Genomic DNA, 12,525 nt, shown 5'->3' on the forward strand with positions numbered 1-12,525 from the left:
CTGACCCAGTAATTGTCTGGAGTCGGGGGTCTGTTTGTGTGTTTCCACAGGGAGAACAGCAGCCGATTTGGATTCCAGAGAGATTAACCAAGGTCCTGACCCAGTGATTGTCTGGAGTCGGGGGTCTGTTTATGTGTTTCCACAGGGAGAACAGCAGCCAATTTGGATTCCAGAAAGATTAACTAAAGCGATTTCTACAGACCAAAAAGAAGATGATTTGGCTCAAATCCATAACAACTGATACCCAAAACTCCAGTTTGGCTATTCTTACATCTGCAACAGAACCAGGATGCTTTTTTCAATATCTATTTTATTATTGCCCTTTGCCATATCATGAAGTTCTATTTTGTTTTTTGAGCTCATACAGACCTAGGTTAATGTTTTGCTGATCAGTTCTATTTTTTGACTATAGAGTTTTTAAACATTGCAATGGAGATTTCACCTGTAAAAAGTTATAAGGCCTTTACTATAATGTTATGTGTTGTATGTATTCTATTATGTGTGCACACTTGTGTTTTGTGTTATATGTTTGAATGTACGTATGTCCATATATCATATAAGATGAGCGCTCATGATAAAATGGATCCAAATATTTTTTTTTCACGTGATTTATATGGTTTAATTTAAATTGGGTAAACAACTGTTGAGGATTGTTTTAATATGTAAACAAAAAAGAAGGTTAACAGATCTGTTTGTTTACTTTCACCTTTCCTTTTCATTATATTTAATAATTCTCTTAAAGATAATGTAAATTGTTAAGAAAATTGTTTTCTTTTAGTGCCTTCTGTAATGTTACATAATTTTTTCTTTAGCCATTATTGCCAGAATTCCTATCTTCATCCCAGTGCCAGTGAAGACAATGTAAATTGTTAAGAAAATTGTTTTCTTTTAGTGCCTTCTGTAATGTTACATAATTTTTTCTTTAGCCATTATTGCCAGAATTCCTATCTTCATCCCAGTGCTAGTGAAGTCAAAGATAAAACCAATCTACAGCTTCTACAATAGCCATCACTGAACTGCTTGCAGAACTTGCCTGGACACATTGTGAGCTCACCTGTATGCATTGTGAACTATCTGTTGGTGCAGCGACTTGTGGTAGTGCTGGAGTATTTTTGCTGATGGTGTCACCGGTGGTACAATTTTTCAAAGGAGCCCTCAATTGGCTTAATGTCATGGCATTTTGCATCCTCCTCTACTAGTGATGGTCTAAAATTTGGGGGCCAACAGAGGTGAGGCAAAGAACCTCACCCCCCCACAGGTGCAAAGGCCTATCCACAAGTATGGCTGTATGCTGGACCAGTAGTCAGTGATGGGTATGATCCAATTGCAGTGGTTCCAACCTAAGACAGGAGGCTGACGCCTAGAGGTCAGTTCATCCGATGACGGGTAAGGACCATATGTTGAATTGGACTGCCTAACAGGCACGGTCCCTAAGCCACATGCTTGTTGTTTAAACAGAGAGGGGGAGATGTTGAGAGCCACAGCCGAAGGGGCCCCAGCAAACTTCCAGCTGCCAGCTGATGATTGGCTCACAGCGGCCCCAGCAATATCTAGCTGATTGGCTCCTCGGCCCCAGCAACATCTAGCTGATTGGCTCCTCTGCGGTGATGCTCATTGGACTGTTTCCCTGCCCTTTCAGACCACGGAGCTGCTCATTGGGGGACTTTTTTGGCTCCGCCCATGTGACGCAGCCAATCGGCCTCAAGAGCAGGAGGATTGTGGGAGGTGGAGAGAAGCTGGGGTGGGAGTGAGAGGCACCTCTCACTCTCTCTGCTTCCTAGCTGGCATGAGCTGAGCAGCTTTCCTCTACCACACCCTTGTACCCTGTTATTATGCCTCACAATCAGGCCTAGAGCAATGGAGTTAGCCAGCTAACAAAAGAACCTCTGAAACTGTGAGCCTAAAATAAAGTTTTTACCTGTAAGTTACTCTTTTGCCAACGAAGTCCTGGAAAGTCAGGTAAAGTGTAGCAACTTTGGAATTATTGTGAATAGCCCCTGAGGAAAAGATGCATTAAGCTGTAAGAGTGAAACCAAAGCTTGGATGGTGACCCCAGGAAATAAGAGACGCCAGAAACCTGGAATGTCTGTCAATGAAAACTGTAGGAAGTGATCAGAGCCAGGTCAAGAGAGAAGCCATGTGGGCTGAATCTGGGAAGGCCAAAGTGGTAGGGTTGTTCAAGTCCTTTGGGGCCCACATCTTGCCACCATGTTCAACAGGTGCTAGACATGAAGCTCTAGAACTTAATATTTCCCAGCTGGGTTTTGGTTACGCTTTTATACCATTTCTTCATTCTATGTTCCTATTCCTCCCTTTTGAAATGGACATATTTACTCTGTGCCATTTTATATTGGATATATGTATTTGTTCTTTATTTTTACAAAGGCCTTGAGTCTCAGAGGGGATTTAGACTTGGGCTTTTGGGCAGTGCTGGAACTGTTAAGACTACAGGACTCATGGAGATGGTCTTAAGGCATTTTTTACTATGAGATGGACATGAAGTATGGGAAGCCAGTGTTGGAATGTTATGGTTAGGATCTTTAATATCCCCAAAAAGCTCATGTATGAGGTAATGCAGAAATGTTCAGAGGTGAGATAATTAGATTATGAGAACTGTAACCTTGTCAGTGTATTAATCTATTTGATGTATTAATAATTTGAATGGACTTCTGGGTGGTAACTGTAGGTACATGACATATGGGTGAAGGATACATCGGTGGGAGCATGCTTGTGTACCATATCTAGTCTCTGGTTCCTCTCTTGCTCTCTCTGCATCCTGGTCACCATGAGCTGAAAGCCTTTCTTTGCCACAACCTTCTGCCATGATGTTCTGCCTCAACTCAGGAATAGAACAATAGAGTTAGCTGACAATGGACTGAACCTCTGAAACTGTGAACCCAAATAAATTTTTCTGTGACTTAAGTTTTCTTATGAGGTATTTTGATCATAACAATGAAAAGCATACTAGCATAGGTTGTATTTGATCCATTTAAAAATAAATACAATATAAAGAATATTTCTTTATAAGATAGTTTAAAAATATACAAAGAAATTAAAAATGAAATTCAGCTTCAGAGTAATTGAACAATCATGATGGTGAGTGGTGGTCCCTTACTCCATTTCTACACCTATCCTACAGTGCTTTGAATGAAGGGATTATTACAGAAGAACCTACAATGAAGTCACACAGGACTCCAACAAATCTTTCTTGGCTTAGCCAAAGGGACCCATGACCATTTACCAGAGTTACTATGAGCTTGCTCTAAGCCATAGTTCAACAAATTTGTCCTGAGAAGGGCTGAATTATGAATATTTAGGGCTTTGTAGGCCATTTTGTTCCTACTGGAATTATTCAGTTCTACCCTTCTAGAACAAAGGCAGCCATAGGCATAGCATGAGCATTACTGGGATCCACTGTACCTTTTTGGATACAAAAGTGAATTCAGATGATTTTAACATGTCTGGAAATAATTTTTTTTTCATTTTTTTCTAACCTGTTAAATATGTAAAAGCCATTTTTAGCTTGCATACTGCACAAAAACAGGCTGTAGGCCAGATTTTGCCATCATTCACTAACTGTTTAAGTTCATAGTCTCTTTAGATCTCCAAAACAATGCTTAGTGGAAGTCAGCAAAACAAGGTGGCAACCATTTCAAGAAATCTTCCAGCAAGTGTAAATCAAAAGTGGAGGCTTCCTCAAAATCGTTTGCAACCTCAGTTGCACACCTCAGTGCCTGATGTGGAAAGTTTAAAAACTGTGCTTGTCTGGTCAGACCCCAATTCTTCTTTAAGGGTTCTGTGGGTAGCCTGGTCCTGATGATTTTTTCAGACTCCCCAAACAGCCATAAGGTATAATCAAAGTTGACAATCACCAGAACAGTTTAAATGATGAGAATTCAGGTATTGTACAAGATTTAATTTAAAATTTTATAATTCTGTTTTGGAATGATAATGTTCCATTCACAATAAATGCAAAGGTACACTGGAAAATATGAATCAAAATTCTCATGTAGAAAATAGAGAAAAATGGCTTTTTAAAAGAGAAAGGAAATGGTAAATCACAGTGATAAAGCACAGACCAACACAGTTTGGATGTGAGGTAAAGCTAAACTGCTTGCAAGGCCAGAACAGGGTCTGGATTAAAGCCAAGTATCCACAGTCCCAGGGCAAGAGGCCATCAGAAATCAGGATCAGTAAGGAAGGGATGGCACAAACAACAAATCCAGTGACCAATTCTGAGGGAGTAGAAAGCATGGAAAAATCTGAATGGCCTTGAGATAATATTTCCCCAGAGAGATAAAGTAATGAAAAGGATGAAGTTGTAACCATTATAAAATGGTACAAACTGTCCAAGGAAGATGACTAACAAAAGCATTTACTTTCTCTCCCTACTCAAACTACACTGAAACAACTTCAAGGGTAAACAAATTATGATCTCTCCATATGATGGGATGTTGAGAGCCACAGCCGAAGGGGCCCCAGCAAACTTCCAGCTGCCAGCAAACTTCCAGCTGCCGGCTGATGATTGGCTCACAGCGGCCCCAGAAACATCTAGCTGATTGGCTCCTCTGCGGTGATGCTCATTGGGCTGTTTCCCTGCCCTTTCAGACCACGGAGCTGCTCATTGGGGGACTTTTATGGCTCCGCCCATGTGACCCAGCCAATCGGCCTCAAGAGCAGGAGGATTGTGGGAGGTGGAGAGAAGCTTGTGGGGGAGAGAGAGGCTTGTGGAAAGCCGGTGGTGGCAGTTGAGGCTCTGAGGGTTTTTCCTGAGAGGCTGTTTTGTTTGGCGTGTGTGGTTCTAAAAATAAAGTTAGTTTCTTTTGACAAGTGGCTCCTGATTGTGCCCAGCCAGACTGTGGCATTTGGTGGCCCGTACGGGGAGCGACTGAGGGTAAGTGAACTGCTCGCCCCTGAGGGCAGGGCGAGAGGATGGGTAGCCATTTTAAGATTCTTCTTTTGTTATTTTGTTTCACTTTTGTTTTAAGTTGCCTGTCCCTGGAGATGTGTAAGATGGAAGAAAAACCGCTCACATCTGAGGAACAGATAGGGAGAAAGGACGGATGGACATTTCAGGAGGCTATTATAATGATTTTGTGTTGTTCCAATTTTGTTTCACTCAGTTTCAGTTTTGTTAGGCGTTATCTTGTTGGGTTGTATTATAGTAGAAATACGGGATCAGAAATTAGTAAAAAACAAACTGAAAGAGTGTTAAGTAAATTGTTAGAGGAAGGAGGCATCTCAGTAAAATCAAGAACAATCAGGGCATACGTTGATACAATACAAAAATGTAGCCCATGGCTTTTTAAGGAGGAGTTGTTAAATATATCACAATGGAACCATCATGGTGAAGATTTAAAGAGAATAGAAAAGAAAAGCCCAGGAACTCTGCCAGTTGGCACATTGTCATTGTGGACGTTCATATCTTGTTTGCTTAGTCCAAAGCCTTCAGTTCAGACAAAGGTAGAGGAAGGAGAAGACATATTGATTCAAGTAAAAGAGAAGGTCTCTCAAGCTAGTCAGACAGAGAAAGAAAGTGTAAAACAGAAAAAGCCATCAGGGGGAAAGTTACAACAGTAGACTGCTACTAACACCTTTCTATCACCAGAGGACGTAAGTGTCCAACTAACAAGGCCACCTCCATATGCTGGGAGGTCCCCAACCCCCGCAGTTGATAGTTGGGATCCTGAGACAAGATCTCAAATATTAACATGCCCTGTATTTGAGGCAGGAGGGCAGCGATTTTACCAAGTTTTAAATTTCAAAACAGTGAAGCAGCTAAAAGAGGCTGTAACAACCTATGGTCCTCAAGCACCCTTCACTGTAAGCATGGTCGAATCCATTAACAACTTGAACATGACGCCAGCAGATTGGGCTAATATGTGTAAAGCTGTGCTAACTGGAGGACAATACCTGTTATGGAAGGTTGCCAATGAGGAATTTTGCAAGGAGACGGCTAGGCAAAATGCAGCAGCTGGTTATCCTCAGAGAAATCTAGATATGTTGTTAGGAAAGGGACCTTATGAGGATCAGCAGCAACAAATTGCATATGATCCTGGCGTATATGCACAAATTGCTGCAGATGCAATTAAGGCATGGAAGACTTTACAAGGACATGGAGGTTTACAAGGTCAATTATCTAAGGTAATACAAGGAGCAAATGAACCTTATGCTGAATTTGTAGATAGGCTTATTCAAACAGCTACCAGAGTTTTTGGGAATACAGAACAAGCAATGCCATTACTAAAACACCTGGCTTATGAGCAAGCGAATCGTTGGTGCAGAGATATCATTAGACCATGGAAACATGAAGATTTAAACACATATATTAAATTATGTAGAGACATTAATGAACAAGAGCAAGTCATGGCAGCTGCAGTAAAACAGGCTTTAGATGCCAGAGACATTAATGAACAAGGGCAAATTGTGGCAGCTGCAGTAAAACAGGCTTTAGATGCCAGGCCAAGAACATGCTACAATTGTGAACAAACAGGACATTTTAAAAGGAATTGCCCCATTGGAGGAGGGTTTAACAAAACTAGGTATCAAAGGAGTAGAATACCAGGTATTTGCCCACGATGCCATAGAGGGAGACATTGGGCTAATGAATGCCATTCTCAAACCACCATAGAGGGTACTCCATTATCAAAAAACGAACAAGGACCAGGTGTTTATCCACGATATCGTGGAGAAAGGCATCGGGCTCCATTGCCAAAAAATGGACAGGGGGGCCCAATGCTCTGGGGCCCAAAACCACAAATATACGGAGCACTGGAGGAACCCAGCAACCCCATCAGGGTAGTGCCCAGGACACATTGTCCATCAGATCCCTCATCAGACAAACCAGAGGGAGTGCAGGGTTGGACATCTGTGCCTCCGCCAGAGCAGTACTAACTCCAGAGATGGGAGTTCAAATCATTCCCACAGGGGTGAAAGGACCTCTTCCCAAAGGAATAGTAGGCTTATTATTAGGACGCAGCTCTTCTACTCTAAAAGGACTTATGATAAGTCCTGGGGTAATTGATCCCGATTATGAAGGTGAAATAAAAATTATAGCCAGTTCTCCAAAGGGTATATCAGTAATTTCACCAGGAGATAGAATAGCACAGTTACTAATAATACCCAGCCTACATGATAAATTTTCCAGTCGTACTGTAGAAAGAGGTTCCAAGGGATTAGGCTCCACAGGTGTAGATTGGGCTATGCTTTCTTTAAATTTAGATTCTCGCCCCTTGCTAAAACTAAATATTCAAGGACATGAATTTAATGGGCTACTGGATACAGGTGCAGACCTTAGCATCATCTCTCGTCAAGAATGGCCAAAACATTGGCCATTACAACAAGCCACTCAAACACTTCGAGGCCTAGGAGTGGCGACTAATCCCCATAGAAGTGCAATGGTATTAGATTGGAAGGATCCTGAAGGATGTGAAGGAACTATACAGCCATATGTATTGGATCATCTTCCCGTAAATTTATGGGGACGAGATGTCCTAGATCAATTAGGTTTGACATTAACAAATAACATCAACCAAAATGCACCCACTATTATGACTAGACAAGGTTTTAGGAAAGGAAAAAGATTAGAAAAACAAGAACAAGGTATAGCAGCACCAATACAAATAGATTAAGGAACAGAAAGACATGGGTTGGATTTTCAGAAAGGGCCACTGAGACAATAAAAATTACTTGGAAATCAGAAAGACCAGTATGGGTTCCTCAGTGGCCCCTGACTAAAGAAAAGATACAAGCAGCCCATGACCTGGTCAAACAACAATTAGCGGAAGGACATATACAACCTTCTGTATCTCCCCATAGTACTCCCATTTTTGTCATCAAAAAGAAATCTGGTAAATGGAGATTATTGCAAGATTTAAGAGCCATTAATAATGAGATGGTTATTATGGGACCTGCTCAATCAGGGATTCCTCAGTTGTCTGCTTTGCCAAAAACCTGGTATGTTTTAGTTATAGATATTAAAGATTGTTTTTTTTCAATCCCAATTCATCCTGAGGATAGTCCACGTTTTGCATTTACTATCCCTGCACTGAATCATGAAGGTCCTGATCAGAGATATGAATGGAAAGTACTCCCTCAAGGGATGGCTAACAGCCCAACTATGTGTCAAATTTATGTTAACAAAGTAATCCAGCCACTTAGAAATCAAAATCCTGAACTACAAATATTTCACTATATGGATGATGTATTATTAGCACACAAAGATAAAAACACATTGCTAGAATGTTATGCCACACTTACAAACTTATTAAAAAATTGTAATCTAGAGACAGCAATAGATAAAGTACAATTCAATTTTCCAATTAATTATTTAGGAGTTCTATTATCCTCAACCATGGTCCGTCCACCAAAAATTCAAATACGAGTAGATCAACTCAAATCACTTAATGACTTTCAAAAGTTATTAGGAGACATAAATTGGATAAGGCCTTATTTAGGTATACCAACAGGAGAGTTGGGACCTTTATTTGATATCCTAAAAGGTCCATCAGATCCAAATTCACCCCGAATGTTAACGCCTGAAGCAAGAAAGGCATTAAAAATCATTGAAACATATATGGAAAATATGCATTTGGATAGAATTGATATAAGTTTGCCTTTATTATTTATTGTACTACCAACAAAAAATATTCCTACAGGAGTATTTTGGCAAGAAGGTCCATTATTATGGATACATTTATCTTATTCTCCTAACACTATTCTTACTAGGTATCCTGAGGCTGTAGGACAATTAATACTCAAAGGAATAAAAGCAGCAAAGGGAGTGTTTGGAATTTCTCCCAATAAAATTATTACTCCATATACTATGAATCAAATGGATGAGTTAGCTAATGAGTTAAATACTTGGGCAAGAATCATGTGCAAATCTAATGTTTCATTTGATAACCACTTACCATCTAATCCTTTATTGTCTTTTTGGTCATTGCATCCTGTAATTTTTCCAAAAATGACAAGAAAAACACCTATCATGAATGCTCCAAATATATTCACTGATGGGTCAAATAATGGTACAGCAGCAGTAGTTACCCCTGATCAAACTTTTACATTTTTAGTACCCAAACAATCAGCTCAAAAGGTAGAGCTTAATGCAGTTTTACAAGCTTTTGTGATGTTTAAAGATTCTGTATTTAATTTATTTTCTGATAGTCAGTATGTAGTTAATGCTATAGTATCTCTTGAAGATGCTGGTAGGATTTCCCCTTCTTCTACTGTTTTCTCTTTGCTTTCCACTATACAAAGTCTAATCTGGGACAGAAAAGATCCATTCTTTATAGGACATATCAGGGCACATACAGGATTGCCTGGAGCCCTTAGTTTGGGCAATGATTTAACAGATAAAACTACACATGACATACATATTTTCTCTACACTAGAAGAAGCTATAAATTTTCATAAAAAGTTCCATGTCAATGCTAATACTTTACAAAAGCGTTTTAAAATAACTAAGGAACAAGCTAGACAAATAATAAAACAATGTCAAAATTGTGTGACCTTTTTACCACAAGTTAATCTTGGAGTCAATCCTAGAGGATTGATACCTAACCATATTTGGCAGATGGACGTCACACACTTGCCAGAATTTGGAAAATTAAAATATTTGCATGTTACAGTTGATACTTCTTCTGGATTTTTGATGGGCTCCCTTCATGCCGGAGAAAAAACTAAAGATGTTATAGCTCATTGCTTACAAAATTTTGCCACTGTGGGTGTTCCAAAACAGTTAAAAACAGATAATGCCCCTGGTTATACTTCTACCTCTTTTAAACAATTTTGCTCAACATTTGGCATTACTCATATAACAGGAATCCCATACAATCCACAGGGACAAGGCATAGTTGAAAGAGCTCATCAAACTATTAAAATGTACTTATTAAAGCAAAAAGAAGGAATTGGGAAGGGGTATATATTCTCCAAAGATAAATTTTAAATAACGCTTTTTACTCTAAACTTTTTAAATTTGGATTCTTCAGGACTTAGTGCCGCGGAAAGGCTTATGTGTCCAAAAAATGTGCATAAGCCCAAGGTACTTTGGAAGGATATTCTAACAGGAAAATGGAAAGGTCCTGACCCAGTAATTGTCTGGAGTCGGGGGTCTGTTTGTGTGTTTCCACAGGGAGAACAGCAGCCGATTTGGATTCCAGAGAGATTAACCAAGGTCCTGACCCAGTGATTGTCTGGAGTCGTGGGTCTGTTTGTGTGTTTCCACAGGGAGAACAGCAGCCGATTTGGATTCCAGAGAGATTAACTAAAGTGATTTCTACAGACCAAAAAGAAGATGATTTGGCTCAAATCCATAACAACTGATATCCAAAACTCCAGTTTGGCTATTCTTACATCTGCAACAGAACCAGGATGCTTTTTTCAATATATATTTTATTATTGCCCTTTGCCATATCATGAAGTTCTATTTTGTTTTTTGAGCTCATACAGACCTAGGTTAATGTTTTGCTGATCAGTTCTATTTTTTGACTATAGAGTTTTTAAACATTGCAATGGAGATTTCACCTGTAAAAAGTTTTAAGGCCTTTACTATAATGTTATGTGTTGTATGTATTCTATTATGTGTGCACACTTGTGTTTTGTGTTATATGTTTGAATGTACGTATGTCCATATATCATATATGATGAGCGCTCATGATAAAATGGATCCAAATATTTTTTTTCACGTAATTTATATGGTTTAATTTAAATTGGGTAAACAACTGTTGAGGATTGTTTTAATATGTAAACAAAAAAGAAGGTTAACAGATCTGTTTGTTTACTTTCACCTTTCCTTTTCATTATATTTAATAATTCTCTTAAAGATAATGTAAATTGTTAAGAAAATTGTTTTCTTTTAGTGCCTTCTGTAATGTTACATAATTTTTTCTTTAGCCATTATTGCCAGAATTCCTATCTTCATCCCAGTGCCAGTGAAGACAATGTAAATTGTTAAGAAAATTGTTTTCTTTTAGTGCCTTCTGTAATGTTACATAATTTTTTCTTTAGCCATTATTGCCAGAATTCCTATCTTCATCCCAGTGCTGGTGAAGTCAAAGATAACACCAATCTACAGCTTCTACAATAGCCATCACTGAACTGCTTGCAGAACTTGCCTGGACACATTGTGAGCTCACCTGTATGCATTGTGAACTATCTGTTGGTGCAGCGACTTGTGGTAGTGTTGGGGTATTTTTGCTGATGATGTCATTGGTGGTACAATTTTTCCAAAAGGAGCCGTCAATTGGCTTGGTGTATCTTCCTCCCTTCTGCTTGTCATGATCGTCCAGCTAAAATTTGGGGGCCAACAGAGGTGAGGCAAAGAACCTCACCCCCCCGCTGGTACAAAGACCTCTCCACAGGTGTGGCTGTATACTGGACCGGTAGTCAGTGACGGGTAAGATCCAATTGCAATGGTACCAACCTAAGGACCATATGTACTATTGGACAACCTAAGGCAGGCACGGTCCCTAAGCCACATGCTTGTTGTTTAAACAGAGAGGGGGAGATGTTGAGAGCCACAGCCGAAGGGGCCCCAGCAAACTTCCAGCTGCCAGCTGATGATTGGCTCACAGCGGCCCCAGCAACATCTAGCTGATTGGCTCCTCGGCCCCAGCAACATCTAGCTGATTGGCTCCTCTGCGGTGATGCTCATTGGGCTGTTTCCCTGCCCTTTCAGACCACGGAGCTGCTCATTGGGGGACTTTTTTGGCTCCGCCCATGTGACCCAGCCAATCGGCCTCAAGAGCAGGAGGATTGTGGGAGGTGGAGAGAAGCTTGTGTGGGAGAGAGAGGCTTGTGGAAAGCCGGTGGTGGCAGTTGAGGCTCTGAGGGTTTTTCCTGAGAGGCTGTTTTGTTTGGTGTGTGTGGTTCTAAAAATAAAGTTAGTTTCTTTTGACAAGTGGCTCCTGATTGTGCCCAGCCAGACCGCGGCATCTCCATATGATGGAATATGTCTCAGCAGTAACAAATCCAAAGCAGGGATGACTCCAACAACATTATGCCAATTTAAGGAAGCCAGACACAAAGCAGGAGAGGCTGTATAATTCCACTTACAGGAATCTCTATAACAGGAAAACTAATATATAGTAATCTAAAGCATATCAAGGTCTGCATTGAGTCACAACCTTGGCTTGTATTATTATTTTTTTTTTGTATACCATGATTGAGGTGGTGTTTAGCCCTAATCTTTGAGTTTTACATGTGAGGCACCTGGCATCAGAAGTTGGGTGCCTTATCCTAAGTGATGCCACTTATTTATCAGTGAAAACATACTGACATATAATAATATATTGCTATTATTTTGTACAGTGGATCCATAGGAACAGTGTTGTATCCCCAAACATCTGTCAAAACCCCTACTTGGCCATCGGCATGCTTTTATACAAGTAAATCATAGATTTGAAAGCATAACTATTCTGCATTATAACCATCCATTCATATACACAGTTGACATTCCACGTGTTCATTTTCCTAACTTCTTTATGTTTAAGTTCACAAAAAAATGCTAAATGTCTCATTAAATGC

The sequence above is a fragment of the Marmota monax genome, unplaced genomic scaffold, assembly GCF_021218885.2.
Source record: "Marmota monax isolate L192 unplaced genomic scaffold, Marmota_monax_Labrador192_F-V1.1 WCK01_AAM20220418_F8-fsc00206, whole genome shotgun sequence".
Taxonomy (NCBI): domain Eukaryota; kingdom Metazoa; phylum Chordata; class Mammalia; order Rodentia; family Sciuridae; genus Marmota; species Marmota monax.